At 43.5% G+C, this 16,313-nt stretch overlaps 1 protein-coding gene across 7 annotated transcripts in view; it reads right to left on the bottom strand.

Moving 5' to 3' along the window:
* Positions 1 to 16,313, bottom strand: part of BIN1 (bridging integrator 1) — a 100,560-nt gene that overhangs the window by 83,712 nt on the left and 535 nt on the right. The gene's annotated exons all lie outside the window — the stretch shown is intronic.

Below are 16,313 nucleotides of genomic sequence, written 5' to 3' on the forward strand. Positions count from 1 at the left end.
TGTCACCACAAAACCAGATTCTGTTTTCATACATCTTCCTCAAGTTTCCAGCCACTTGTTAACATCCCTGCTTATCCTGGCCACAGCTTGAGGATAACACACTAAAAAAATTCTATCCAAGTTGGTACATGCACATGCAGTTAGTAAGTAGAAGAGTTACTATTACCTCTGGGGACAATATTCTATGATTTAAAATATCGAGACAGAAAATTAAGGAAGGTGGCAGCAGGGGGAAGAAATGAAGGAGAATTTGTTTTCTTGCCACACACACCCTTTTCTATTTTGCGGTCTTCATCATCCAGAGACTCTTTACAAGTGAGCATTTAAGCATGGCACAAGAGTTTACACATCTTTCAGACTCTAGTCTAGGTTTCCCATTGCCGTATCTTCCCCAGCTGCTTCACCACAGAAAAGATCAGGGGCGGGGGGGGGAACAGGAAGGGCTTAGATAAATACTTACAGCCCAGTTCTGATAAGTAAACCTACAATAACAAACCAGAGCAATTGAACAATACAGTCTGCCTGAACAGGGTTCCTCCCACTCCAACTTTTTTTTTATTTAAAGAGAAAGGGACATTAGTCGAGCCTGATTTTACAGTGGGCAGGGGAGCTGGGGTTTACATTAAAAAGACAGATCTTAGTGCCACAGATCCACTAACAGCTCAAGGGTGAACAGAGAAGGAAGCTCTGAAGGCAGCAAATTCCAACCATGACAAATTCACCTCTAAAAACAAGTACTTGTTTCACCTGATGAGGAAAAAAAATGCTTTGCTTTCTGTCCTCCGCTCCATGAAACAAGGAATTAGTCATCCCTTGAAGAGGACACCTGGTTCCTCAGCATCAGGAGACTGAAAACCCATGAATAGCTATTTTTTTCTGTCCCCTTCAACCCTTGCCCCTAACTCATTCTGGCTAAAAATATCCATCAATGCTTTCGATACCCTTCCGCATCTACAACATGACTGGCTTCGGATCTGGGCCACCCCCAAGCCTGAAGAATGTGCTGCAGGGTGCCTCCCTCAACAGAGCCATCAGCTGTCCCTTGGCCTCCACCTGCCCATCACTGGAGGTTGGCAGGCAGGTACTGCAGGCTCTCAAGAAAGACTTTCCAAGGCCTGCCACTCCACTGTCCTACCCTGGTTTTCATTCACAGCCTCATTCATGATGGTGAAACTTTAACTCACCCAGGAAACCAACTTGTGTTACTGTTACTCCCCTGGACCAGGGGCCACGTGTATCTGTGTCTCCAGGGCTTTGAGGACAGACACAGTTAGCATTGCACATGCAGCCCCTGCCAAGGTCAGCAGTGGCGTTACAAGCCTGTTCAAGGCTAGGACTCAGTCCCTACAAGCACATACTCCAGAAAGACAAGGCAGACCATCCCTTTCTAGGTATTTCTTTGGCAATCCCTTTTTTTCCTGTCCATCTAAAGTAGCAGATTTTAGGTAAGAACTGGCATTAATATCACTTCCCCTGCAGAAAGCCTCATTTCCTCCTTCCTCTGGAAACCCCACTCCAGCCCTCAGTCTCTCCCATTCTTCATTACCCAGAGTGCAGCTGGATCCTGTTCAGCTCCCTAAAACACATTTGTTCCTTCTACACAATCAGATCTTCTCCTGTGACCAGAAGAACACTTCCATTCCCTTCCTCATCAAACAGCTTGTACAACTCCCAACACAATGCTGTTCTCAACCACTGGACATCAAAATGTTCCCTCATGGCCAGGTCATTCCTTCATTCTTTTCTGCCATGTGGCCTCCTCCATCCACCACAGAAATGGGCAACTCCTCACCAATGCTGCCCACTCATGGCTGCTGTGCAACATCTATCCAATTCCCATTTATGATCCTACCGGGTAGGACTCTGCTCCTCTTACATCATGGGAGAAGTCTGGAACACAGAGGTTTTTGAGCAATTCCAATTTAGCAGCCAAGATCCGGAGGGACAGAAGGATCTTTTCTTTTTTTTCCACATTTTATTCCAGAAGACTTCACTGGGTATCTCAAACACGACCACAACTCACTAGTGACAATTTTAATGACCCAACTTCCCATGCAAGCACCTTGCTATCTGCCTCCTCAAGCTCTTCAAGGCAGGACAGTTCCCCCAGACCTGTTTCTTTGGTTTACTTTTTCACAAGCAGACTGCACTGTTCTGCATAACAAGTCTGTCAACTCAAATTCACCTCCCAAGCACCTCTCCCTTCCTCCAATTATTCACCAACTCCCATTAATCCGTCCTCCTGGATAATCAGACTAATGCTCTTTAAGCATATAACTATAACAGGGTAAAGCCACTGTCTGGCTGCAAGCTGCGTTAGAGGGCATGGTGACCCTGCAGGTAATGTAATTGGGAATATTACGCTCCAGAGCCTCCAAATAGTCTGTTTATGGAGTCAGCTCCCCAGAATAGGACATGAGCACTGCAGAAAAGGCACTTTTGCTGAAAGAGTTTCCTGGCATACCAAGGGATACCTGGCTGGATAGCAACTTACTGCAGTCCTCAATTGAAGTGTTCCATTCCCTCCCTTCCCCCAGCCACCCTGGGTATCTTCTCACCTAATTTAAGGGTGACTTTGGATGAATCATTTATCCCTGTGTGGAAGAAAAACATCTTGAGAATTGCTAGCAGCATCATTTTCTCCTCCTTCCCTGGGAAGTTGTTCAGGTCACTGGCATCCATACTGTACTGCAATGGTCAAAGTCGATACACTGGGATACTGAAGGAGAAGCCACTCAGACTCTTTACCATCAACATTAACCACTCCCTGGTATCACTCGCCTTTGCGTGGGAACTGAAAAAAGAGGCTTTGGCACCCATTGCAAGAGAAACCACACAGGTGCAACATGAACCAGCAGAAAAGGAAAGCTGCTGTTAGCACCCATCAAATACCAGGAAATTAAATTAAGGTGGCAAGGAACTGCAACATCATTTTGCTTTCTCTTTTGTCCCAGAAAGAGAAACAGTTAGATTTCATTAATCTGTGCAGCTGTAGCCTCACTTCTCATTCCCCTTTACGTGCAGTAAGTCACAGTCAGCTTACCATGTGCATGAAGGGGCTGGGAGGGGGGAGCTTTTTCACCCATGCCTGCCAGCCCCAGCTCCGAGATTTACCCTGAATTCAGTCTGGGAATCAAGGGTCAAGACACAGGGTTTTTTTATTTGACAGTAACAACCGATTTTTGCTGCCACTTATGTTAAAAACAAAACAAAACGAAACAGGGGTAATAGGAGAGCCTTACTTGTTAAGGTAGGGCGCTAACATTAAGGTTGTGGTTACTTAAACACAGATAAAAATCCCTCAAGTGACTTTTAGAAATGACCAAGACGTAGCATGAACCTCTTTGAAATTGCTCTCACAGAAACAAAAAGACCAGTACAAGCGGAAGACTGGCCCCACACCACCGCAACAAAAAGCCAGCTGTGGAAATAGGTGAATATTAGTTATTTGATAGAAACTGAAATCTGAGTAGAAACAAAGACCTAATGAATCTGTATTCATTGTTGCAAGAGAAAAATTAATGCATATTCTATATTTCTAATATCAGCTTTTAGAAGGACTGCTTTCCACAAGAACAAAGCCATACTGGCAGTTGAGGAAAACACACAGTACATCTCCAGGATGCAAGAGCTATTTTCCTCAAGGCAATCCTACAGCATGTTTACAAAAATACACAAATAAATCCTCAGTTCTCCGGATGTTTTGCAAGCATTATCTCTCACCACCTTTGCACATGGCAAACCAGTTAAGCAGAATGGTTCTCTTCAGTATGAAACCATGGGCTCAAATCAACCATCTCCCCTCCTACAGAGGGCACTGAGAAAAGGGACAAGTCTTGAGCAGGTGAACTGGCTGGGGCCCCCGATGTGCATAAAGCACTGACCCAAATCCTGACATTCCAGGACCCAAATCCTGACGTTCCAGGACTTTTATATATAAAGATTTTAGCCCCTTGTCTCTTTTCAATATTTTTAGGTTGTTTCTCCATCGCCCTCCCACCCACAGTTGTTGCAGTTTAGCTTCCAGCATCATTCAAGTCTAAATTAAGTCACGATACAGCAGGAGTGGTGCTGTGACAGACAGTATAGAAACGCAAATTATTTTCTCACTGACATGACACCATAGTTTGGTCTCTGCAGTCACACTGTGCTGTGCTCACATACTTGCATGCAGTGTCTGCCTACCCCTAGGCCACCCAAGCACCTTCAAAACCAGGTTTGTATTAAAGGCTCCTGCTGCATTAGCTGATTCAGTCTTGTTATGTTACACCTATACCTCTCTCTCATTTCCTTAGGTAATTTTGCATTATGCCTGGCCTGTATGATAGGTACAACCCATGCACTAAGCTTGTACACTAGCATAATTCAAGGGTTGGTTCTCAGGTGTAACCAACAGTATACAAGCAACTGAAACACGAATTATTTCTTGCTCTTTTCTTCCTTACGTTTATCTATGTTCCCCCCTCAAAACATTCAATTGATACATCATCTTCCCTCCAGGTCTAGCTCACTGTGTTATTAAATGGACATTTTTTCCCCCTTCTATAAATGCATGAGTTTGTCTTGCTTTAAAGTTTATTAGAAAAACATATTGGTTTTTATTTATCTTTTCTTTTGCTTGACAGATTTTAGCAGTTAAAAAGAAAACATAAATATCTCCCACTCTTACCCTTTACTCTTTAGCCCCCTATTTATCTTTAAGAATAACACAGAAACGTTTTGCTTTTTCACCACTCAAACTTCTGAGAATAAAAACAAACCCTTGCAAACTTCATTTGGATTTCACTTTCAATTTTGTCCTCACCTATTTTATATCCTTCAGTTGGAGGTTTCAGAAAGTCAGAATATAAAGGAAAGAGAATGCAAAAATAAGAAATCGGGTGCTAGCTATAGGTCTAGCTGAGCTGGGACAGAGGCCACTGCCCCATGCTCCTGCTCATTCAGTCATGCTTGCATTGGGTCAAGCTTGGGCTTACTTCCACTCTACTTACCTCAGGGCAGACCCTTGGCTTGAGCACCCTGGATTGCTAGTCTTTCCCCATCCCTGTGCTTGCTGCTGCCCCTCGAGTCCCCCCATCCAGAACTTACTATCAAATGCACCTATTTGCAAGGCAAGGCTTGAAAGAAAAACAGGTAGAGCAGCAGTCAGAGGGATGGTAATGGGGCCGTAGCCTGCAGAAAGGAGGACACAAGAAGCAGCTAGAGATGACACATCTTGGTGGCAGATGTGGTTTAAGCGTGATGTGAAACTGCTGCCCCACTTGGAGTAGTTGGGTCGGTTCAAACTGTTGGTCTGACAAGGACAAGATTTTATCTAGAAGCAAGCAGATAGAGACTCCTATAAAGTGCTCCAGCAGCAGGTGCTGAGAGCAGGAAACAGAGCAGTGGGATAACCATTCATTCAGAAGTGGTGACTTCTTCCACCAGAACAAACCCAGAGACAAAAGCAGGCACCTCCCTCAAGAAGTGTGGGAGATTAATAATCTTAAGAGCTTAAGCCAGAGTTTTCTGACTTTGAATGCTTCAACCTTGACAACTTAATCGGGTGGCCCGATACCACAAGGTGCTGAAAACTCACAGCTTCACCAGAAGACACAGAGGTTCTATTAGGGTCATCTTCAGATTTAGTCTTGGTTTGTAGAGTCTGGGGTGCACAGGCTGCAACTCTACCACATAACTGCCCAAGAGACAAAACACTGAACACGCAGCTGTTAGGTGGGCTTGTGCAGCCAAGCCATCCTGGCCATATGCAGTTGTACGCCTAATTCACAACTTTCTGGGCAATTTTTTTTCCACTTGGTTTGCTCTTATTCAAAGCAGGCAGGTAAAACCACTGAATTCCCCAGAGTTCTTGCTTTTCAGCAAACCAGAGACTGAGGAGAATACGTACCTATCAATACACTGAAAATAAAGCGGCAGGAAACGTCAAACAGTCTCCAAGAAAGCAGGTAAATTTCCACCCTACTTTCTGTCTGCCCCAGCCTTAAGCAGATACCAAATCAGAGACCAAAAAAAAAAGTGGGCACAACCCTGGAGCTGGTGAGTAGCTACATCGTAGCTCTGTAGTTAATAAGGCCAAATGGCATCACTTAATTCAGCTGGCATCAATGTGACATTCCAGGCAACAGTACTTCAGCGCCATCAACATCTATTACTTGGGTAGGCATTTAACATAGCTTAATTAAACCCTATCTATAGCCAACAGTAACACTAGTAAGAGGAATAGATAGCATAAATAGTGCTGTTTGCACAAATCCCCCTTCTCAAGTCCTCCACCTCCTCCCCTGCAACACTCATTTTAAATGCTGATACATTTGCAAGCAGTATTTTTATTTTTATGCAGGCCCTTATGCAAAATGAAGCAACCAAATTGGGATAAAACATAAAAGGCATTTGGGGTCACGCCTGAGCTGGAGAAAGAGATAAAAGAGCAGGTGTGTGCTAGGAGGAAGAGGGGCAGAGGAGCTCTTATAAGGAAGAACGATGTGAGAGGGGGACTCCAGAAGGGACAGGCTGGATGCAGAGCCCTTAAGAGGCTAGGAAAACTCCTGTATGGGTTCACGACCACCTTGCGGAAACAAGAATGGGAATTTCTCAAATCCAGGACAGATCTGGAACGTGTAACGTGCATGATGGGGCAAAGGGATAAACACTGACATTTGGATCAGCTGTTGGGACTCTCTTGGTGAGACAGCAACAGCCACAAGGGATCAGACATGGGGGAAAGACTTAGGAATGGTGCCTTCCATGGCCAGGTTGGGTTACAGAGCAGGGCTTGTCCCATCGAAGTGGGAACATATGGAGCAACACAGATGATCAGTTCTTGTTGGTTTTGAACAGCTCTTTTTTCCTTTCTACCCAAGAGGACTACTCCTACCTCAGAAGAGCTGAAAGATGAGTAACAGCAAATCTGAGAACTGGCTTGGTGGGCCAAGTTCTCCTGCTGTGAATGGGTTAAGCCCACCAGCTGCTTTGCCACAGTACTTGCTGAGAATCTGGGTCACGATCTCTCTGGAGGGGAAAAGCACAACAATGCACTCCCCAAAGAGCCTCCTGAAAAATTAAGACCTCAACTGGAGACTTGGGACCGACAGCTTAGAAGACATTCCAGCTAAAACCACCCCAGCTCTAAGTCAATCACCTTCATCCAGCACAGCAACACAGATCTTCTGACCTACTGTATGCACAGCTTCACTGTAATTGCATCCAACCCTGATCATGCACACTTCGTCCTTGAATTATTTATGTTAACCAAGGGTCAGGGAATAAAGAGAGCAGAAGCCTCTAGCTTGGCAAAAAGTTCTAGTCTAGCAACTACTCATTAACAGACAAGTCCCAGACCATGAGCAATTGGATGTAGTGTACCACTCCAGGGCTCTACAATCAACTGATCACATCACCCCTCTGACTTTCCCTGACATCCCACCACCACACCAGAGTCTCCGAACCACCCCCTCCCAGCCCTGCACATCCAGCTGCTGTTCTTCTCCAAAGCAAGCCAACCTCTATTTCCAATTTCTTCAGCTTATGTATTTTCATAAGAATTTTGCTGTTCAAAAATAGCCTTGCACCCTTGACTACAAAACCATCCTTACCAAACCTCTCCAAAAATATCTGAAAACTCTATTAAGTCTTCTGGAATACAGAATTTCACTGAAACAAACAAGAAGTACCTTAATTACCTGAGACTGTCCAATATTTACATTGGAATTGTTTCAGGATAGGGAATGGCCTTTTTGGTAATATATGATAAAATCACACTGCAGATACCAACAAATAATCATACTGTCCATATGCATAACAAGGAAAATATTATCAGAGAGGGTACATTCTTTCAACACACAGAAGAATGGTCATTTCACTCTTCTGCTGAGGAACCTATATTTTACAAAGTGTTTCAATGCAAAACCCAAGTACACTTCTCTATCTGAATTAATTTAAACTTCTCCTGAGCACCGTTTCTCTCACAGAACCTGTCATCCTTCTCACAAGTATTTTTTCGAAATATATTTTCAAAGCACCCTTGAAACATGCTGTCCCCTGCCACAATAACTCAATCTTCTCTTTGGTCTCTTGTGTCAGAATCAGCATTTGGACCGGAGGGGTCATGTTCCACCCACAGATGGAGGGGAAAGAAAGTATCTCCCCAAGACACTGCTCAACTGCCTGAAAATTCAAAATTAGTGAGCTGAACATTCAAATTCCAGGAAAGGAATTCCCTGCATTTTTTTAAATATACAATTTTTTACCATCAAGTTTTTGCCCTTTTTTTCCCCCACAATGGCTGAAGAAGTAGGAATGGAGATAAGGTTGGTCCTTCCACCCTCAAACTTCCAGAGCTGGTAGGATCAAGAGACTTACTATAATCTACAGGAACGGGTAACATTACCTACAATGGTACTAGAGGGCTACAGGACCAGGATTTCTGTTAAGGAAAAAGATGCAGAGATCTACATTTTCTTCAAAAGTTGGTCTTTATACCTTATTCAATATATGTTCACGTTTGTCACTGGCACCATTCCAAATAAATCCAAATAAATCCAATGGGAGGCATAAGCATATTCACTCTGCAAACACCTTCAAATTCAGCTCTGAGTTGGTTACGTCATGCATTATTGTTTCTGGCCTGATACAATGTGCAATCAAGGCAAGTAGCATGAAGGAAAAAAAAAAAAAAAAGCATAAACACTTTTAGCTGTGTTTTCAAACAGTGTAGTTACTGTACCACTGAAGTTCCCCTTCTGTCCCTGCTGGCAAACAAGCATTGCAGTTCTGTCTAACAGTTTCAAAGCAGAGTGTTAGCAACTGCCCCTTGAAAAATGTTTCTACTTCAGCCATATCAGCCTCTAATCTCCCTCCTGAAAAGGTAACTTTGAAAAGAACTGAGAAACCAGCGTGGCTCTTAAAGCAAGTTTAACAAAAAGTTCTAAACCTACTTAAAATACACAAATCAAACACAATCAATGAAGAATTACCAAAAAATAAATAATTTCAGAACATGTTACCAGCTTTCTGCATCTGCATGACAAATCCTTGCAGAGAGGACAGTACTTCAGACTTTGATACCTGTGTATCATCAGGAGATTAAATGCGGCCTGTGGTTTTCACACAGGGATTATTTGTTGTTAAGTACTGCTTTCCTCCTTATTGGTAAAGTTTGCCCTCTCCATCCTGCCTGGCAGCCTATATTAAGAACAAACTGCCACCCAGACTTCTTCTTTCTTCTAAGGAAAGAGACAAAAAGAAAGGCGACACTGCCTGGCTTTTATGACTCTCCTAACTGCACCCCTCTGGAAATGCTGACTTTTAAAAACTTTAACCTGCCAGCCATAGGTCTGAGCAAAGTTTACTGCAGCACAGCCTAAATAGCAGAAAAATCTGTGTTATATATGGGTACTTGCAGAGATCTGAGTAAACACAGCACCTATCCCTCAATTTCATAAAGCTGATTCATGATGATTCTGTAAGACCTTTGTCTAGGTCTCTGTAATGCCCCAAACTCTGGCTTCTAAGTCTTCCTCAAAATATACTAGTATCCAAACCCTTCCTGAATGCAAGTTCCTGACATAATCAAGGAGAAACTTAGGAAAAAAAAAAGAAAAAAAAAAACACACAAAAGCGGGGGGAGGGGAATTAATTAAACAACTACACAACCTATTCAGTTTGGATAGTTTCTATTCCCATTTACCAGGGCTGTTCCTTTAGACCACAGAACTACAAATCTAAAAGAGAGTACTTTATGAGCAGCAGCTAAGAAACAAAACTATGCCAGCAAGCTTGCATAATAAAAGTGTAACCTAAAACAAAAGAGGGATTCCTTAATCCTATTTTCTGCTAATAATTAGCTATTTCAAATTTTTCTCTAGGAATGAGGGACGGGGACTTGCCCTGCAGTGCTTGCCAGCTTTGTGAAGATCAAGAAGCCTCAGAGGCTGGCAGAGCCAGGAGGTGTTCCAAGGGAAACCTGAACTGTCTGAGGTCCATCAGTCACTTGCATGCACCTGCTGAAAAACACACCTGCCAAATTTATTCATCCCTTGCACCGCTGCCAACAGTTCAGGCAATTCTGAAGACCTTCCTCACTACTCTTCTGACAGTATTAAATAGGCAACTAATACCATATTTTAAATGGATTTTAACTAGCAAGACAACGTAAATTACTTTCTCTCTTCCAACACCTTCCTGCGAGAGATGCCCCCTTTTAACTCAGCAGTATGACTGTCAACAGTACAGGTTTGCTGGTACTCATGCATTCAGTATTGCAGGTGTTGAAAAAAAAAAAAAAAGGCAAATACACAGTCCCTCAAGAGAAGGCTAAAACACGGGCTGACGTCAAAATGGACCTTGATGCTCTATTCCACCTGCCAGCAGCTCTCAGAGGAAGCTTTCTTCATATTTCATATTTGTTCCCATCGCATTGCTCTGGGGCAGAGAATGCAGTCTCCTGGTCAACATTAATACAGCCTTATCCCATGGTAGAAGCATCTGGTCTGCACGCCCTGGCTTTGCCACTCCACTTAGGGAACCCTGCATGCTGAGCTGTGCCAAGCTGAAGAAAACAGGGCCACAAGTCTGTTCTGCTTGGGCAAATCGAGCCTATCTTCATGATAATGTCAAGTTGTCATTACAGCACTTCTGGGAAGAGAGTCTGATCCCTGCACGTACAGGTAGGCAGCCAGGACTGTAAGACGATCCTTGCAAAGTTGCAGAACTTGCACAGCGGGGAGCTCAGGTGTCTGGTCACCATCACAACAGTGGAAAAAAATAGCCACTCTAATACCTGTCAACCTAAGATACCCTCTTCTCACTCCAAAATTTCTAAAACCAGAGCTTTATGACACATTTTGTCCCAAGCAACAGGGTCTTGTGTCTCTGTCCAAAGAGTCAGGAACAAAGGAAAACTTGCATTACTCCCAGAGACCCCAGACTAGCTTGATGCTGAACACCTCAGGCTGCACAGAGCTTTCCTGAACGGCTTGGCTAGCCATGTCATTTGCTACTTACATGCCAAGAGCATTTGTGATGTTGCAAAGAACATTTTTGCCTGGAAACACAAAACTTTGCTTAACAATCAGCATGCACGATGGAGGGAGAGGACAGACAGGTTTGATGGCACCCATCCCAACAGATGAGTTCTGTAACACTAACTCTAGCCTGCCTAAAGCCTCACCAAAAGTCCTCATTGAAAAGAGATCTTTATAGATCCTACTTTATGGACCTGATCTTGCAAGAACTGGACTGAAGAGGACTGGCTGTAAGACTCAAACTTACAGGGAAGTGACCAGGAACAGGTCTGGGACTTTTCCAATCAGAAAATCCATGCATCTGTGAGATTTTGCTTCTTAAAAGAAATCTGTCCCCAACACCCAGACAGAGGGGCACCTTCAGCAGGGCACTGTAAGCACCCTGCCAATCAAGCCATTCCATGGGCAAGGAAACATGTGGAGCCTGGTTTCCTATTTCACCGCCTCCCTGCCCCATGCAGATAATCTGATACCCAGTAATAAAGTCTGAGCTCATACTGGAATCATCTGTATGTTACAGGCATTAATTCAGATCTTCCTCCTCTATCCAGTGCCTGTTTTCCAGCAAACAAAGTACCTTTGAGACTCTACCTGCCTCCTAAGCTCTGCCTTCTTGAGAAAGCAAGCTATCGGATATAAAGTAAGAAGCCCTTTCCTTGTCTTCTGGGGCGTTCTCCAGGTAAAAAAAAAAAAAAAAAAAAATTTAAAAAAATAGACAAACAAAAAACAAAGTTTCATGCCAGATCAGTGAGAGAACACTTATAGCTCTTTGGGCTTTTTGTGCTTCACTGGCACAACAAGGCAAATTGCACAGGGTAAGACAGTTTGATGGCAAAGCCAAGCAAAAAACATACAGGCTTTGAAGAGACAGAAGGATCCCAAAGGAAAACCAGTAACTAAGTTCCTCCCTCCCAAGAAGGTAGATGTAATACTTCCTTCTCCATAAGAGAGCTTTCCACATCTACCATGTTTTATATAAAGCTTCCCTCCCCATCTGCAGAGGTTCTACAGATAAGGCAGCCTCTGACAGCCAAATCCTAAAGACAGCTGTATTTAAACTTGGTTTAAGGTTCTTGGGTGCTGCTCATTGGTATAGACTACCATCTGCTTTAACAGAGCTGAGATTTCATTCTAGGTGTTCTCACCTGCTATGCTCAACTTATTGGAGCATGTCTTATCAGGGCAAACTCAAAATGCAAGCCATGCCTTCAGCAAACTCTGTTCCACCCAAATCACAACCTCCTCACGTCCACCGAGGGATTATAAGGGGAACGAAACAAAGCCTCAGGTTCTGGGAAAGGAAAAGATCCTTGCTGGACACAGCCTGTGCTGCTACAATTGTTACATGAAAAAAAATAATTGGAAAAAGCATTGGGACATCAGGTCATAACAGCCTGCCCAAAGCAGTCTTCCACCGTCCTTTTTTGGGCCAGTGTCCTTGGTCTTTTCTCCTTGCTAGGCTGCAAATTCTTTAGCAAAGCCTTTGGTTTACTGACACATAAATCTTTTTTTGTACTGCAGCAGGCAGGGAATAAGCACCAGCAGGCCTGGCTACCAACAGCTATGGTCATACTAGCCCTGTGAGACCAGGAATACAGCCCAGCCTCCTTGGACTGTGCAGCAAGAGCAGAGCAGAACTTTGCTCTGACAGAAGTTTTAATTAGGGAAACTTTGCAAACAAAGATGTAGGCAAACACTGGTGAGATAAACCAAGTAAGCCAAGAACAGAAAGCAGAAGTGACATCTCATGGCAATGCAGCAAGTTAGTGGCGGAGTCTACAGTCTACAACCTAAACAATACTGTCTAACACAAGGGAGTTTGGATGTCCAAACTAAACTTTGACAGGTCCTGAAATAAAGCCTTCCGCTATGGTTAGGGACTGAGAGGGAGAAAAGGGGATGCCTTGGTTTGTTGGTACATCAGAGTAAAAATGTGAAAAAATATGACAGCCTATTCATGTCACAGAGCACAGACTCCTCATTTTGCCCAGCTTTGTAATGAAGAGAGCAAGAGACCACCACTCCTACAGGATAGGAACTTCCCATGCTCGATTGAAGTTCATCCCTTTCTACTCTCCACAGAAAAAAAAGCTCCCAAAGAAAAACCTTTTTTCCCCAATGTCAAGTTTACAATTCATCTCCTCAGACGTGTCTATTAATCTGTATGCAATTTAAATCCTCAGTTGGCGCCCACACAGCCAATACCCTCTTTCCACTCTGAATGTCTGCCTAACCTGCTGAAGGAAAATAAAGAGCTTGATCCTGTGACAAGGACCCTCACTGTCAGTCAAGCAACAAAACCCCAATCCATTTGCTCCCTGAACTCAACCCCCTCCTAGAACCTTGCAGAGGAGTTACCCTCCCACCAGGGGTGCATCAAGTCACTGAGACACTGTTTTAAGTTGTTCAAAGCAGAAATGTTTGTGCATGTGCAGAATGACACATCTGGAAACAGGACACTCTGCGAGCAAAATAAGAACTGCAGAAATTGGGGAGTTTTTTAAAAAAATCAAAAGTGTAAGATAAAAATTGATCACATAGCAGAAACAGAACATTTAACTGAGGTGATGGACTACAGACATGAAGAAAAAAACCTTTACATTCTTACTGGCAATGTTAAAAAGAGCTTGCAAACACTAGGCTCTCTCCAAGACACCACGACATTGGAGGCATTAAAATTTTACTCCATTTTAAGTTTAGAATTATGAAAGGTTCAGAGCTCAACATCTTGGTCTGAAAATCTGTCAGCTAATTACAGGATGCACAAAGCATGACTTCCAGCCTAAATCTCCTAATTGTTAGTTGCAAAGGATGATATAAGTTCGCAACAGTTGTATGGGTACTTTCTGCCAGGTGGGTTCCTCTGGACAGAGGCATCAACTTTGATTGATCAATTTGATACATTTCACTGGACAATGGGCAAATTATTGCCAAGAATTGTACTTGAGGCTATCTTTGACTAGAGAGAAAGGTTAAAAGGGTGCACAGCCCATTTGCAAACAGTATAGACAACCATTCTGCCCCATATTTCCTCCGGAACTGAGAAAGTGTCTTCCAAAAATAGCCAATAGTTTTGCTGAAAGGCTCAAAACAAACAGTACTTCTGAAGGAATATCTTACATACTTTACATAATAGCCATCTCAGAAGGGAAAAAAGGATGTGTACAGTGTTTCAGTGCAAATTCTGCATTGAACAAAAAGACATCATTCTTTACTTAACACAAGGCTTAAATTCACCATGAAGGAAATTGCTGAAGTCAAAGCCTCAGGGCTCAAGTTGGGAGGGAGATACCACTCTGAAGGGAAGAATTCTTATCCTAGATTCAAATCAAAAGAGGATAGTAAAAGGAACACTGTCAGCTTGTTTAAGCCTCAAATTACACTTGCCTCAAAAAGGAAAGTTCAACCCCAATCAGCATCCCTTCACCAAAATCTAACACATTTTTAAGTGCTTGGTCTGTTGTGTACCCAGATCTACCTCTGCATACTACTGCTTAACTTTTTTTTTTTAAAAAACACCTGGTCCTTATCTCCAGAAATGTGGTTTACCCTTCCTGCTACACATAGTATCACCTATCACAGTTTAAAACAAAATACCACAAGGCTAAGACCAGTACAGTGCCATAACCACTGGTGTCTTCCTCTTCACTTCGTATTCAGCTGCATCTTTTCTCATGAGCTGAAAGTTCACATTCACATGCTTGCCTCAGTGGAAGTCTGTCCCTTAGAGACAAGACTAAAACACCTGACACTCCACAAAAGAGGAATTGCTAGAGATGAAGCTGTAGCAGTATGAAGGGCCCAGTCGGACGATGAAGCAAGGGATACCATTTTTTCTTTTGTGAGAGCCCAGAGAGCAAAGTTGTTTCATTTGCATTAGGGTAACAACAGAGGAAGGGCCTAGAATTTGTGTTAACTTATTAAGCAAGTGCTTTGGGTTTTGTTTTCCTTTTCTTCTTAGAGGGAAAGGGAGCTGTGCTTTTTCCTGCGTAAAGAGACAACTGATTTCAGATCATGCAAATTACCTGCAATACACAGCTAAGCTCTCGATTATTATTGTCGTTGTTCCTGCATCCCCAATCACCGTCAGGGAATAGGAAAGAAAGTGAACTGGATCACCAGTTGAGAGGAATTTGTGGAAAACTCTCTCCCTAGGAAAAGAACCTGTGTGTGTTCAGATAAGAAGCTGGGGAAGGGCCTGGCCGGCCATGCTTGGCTCCAAGCTGCACCAATAAATACAATAACTTCATCAGCAGGCCAGGAGCTCAGCCTTTACCACCTACCTCATGTTAACTATTAATATGGTTGCCATCTGGTGGCTAAAACAGAATGAATTAAGCATCTATGATAAGTTCAGGGTAGACCAGATACCAGGAGACAGAGTCCTTGTCCTGTCCCTTCCTGCAACCACAGTAAGGGGAAAAACCACAGATGTGGCCACACTCACTCTGGTGAACGGAGCAAAGCCAGGACCTTGTTGCTGCAGTCAGTTCCATACTGGATCTGCTGTTCTCTTGGGTTTTTTTTCCAAGCAGTCAGGCAAGTTCAAAGCATGCTTCTAGTCTCAGTAAATGAGCTTAAACCAGGGGAAGCAGCATGTGCAACATTAGGCCCAACAGGTTTGGGTTGCTATTCTGACCCAGCAGCATTTTGTAACAGTGTCAGTGATTGGCACAAGGCTCAGGCCAGCACTGCATCCAATCCCAAACCTCCTAGATTAAATCTAGCTGCTAAAGATAACTCCCAGGGAACAAGAGCAGCAGTGGGCAGATCACCCTCCCTCCCTCGAAGATGCACCAGTCCTTATTCAGTCAATGTCATCCCACAGCAAATCACTGAAAACCAAGATGAGCGTGCCTAAGATAAAAGCAGCTGATCAATGTCCCTGCGTAAAACATCCGATAATCCCTACACAGAGCAGGCATCTGGCATCAGATGCAGCATGCCAGAGAGATGAACACGAAAAGTATCAGTTGCATATTCCTGGCACCTTTCACTGGCACAGGGGTGGGTGGAGAGGAGCAAAAGGGCTCCCGGGATTCAAAAAACACCCCTCCCTCAGCAGACATCGGCACAATCTTCAAAGACAGTACGCTTCTTGCCTTACCACTCCAAAATCTGGAGCTCAAGGTCAGTAAAGCAAATAGAGACTATGATGTTATGCTGTTAGAAGGTAAGGAAGCAAGTGCCCATCTCCTTTTCCTCACCGCCTTTGAGGTTACATACATAGCGCTATCGCAAAATACAGTACTGCTCTTGAAATCGCCACATAAAGCAGAACCTAGATAC

This window comes from Charadrius vociferus, unplaced genomic scaffold, assembly GCF_000708025.1.
Source record: "Charadrius vociferus isolate BGI_N301 unplaced genomic scaffold, ASM70802v2 scaffold385, whole genome shotgun sequence".
In the NCBI taxonomy this organism is placed as follows: domain Eukaryota; kingdom Metazoa; phylum Chordata; class Aves; order Charadriiformes; family Charadriidae; genus Charadrius; species Charadrius vociferus.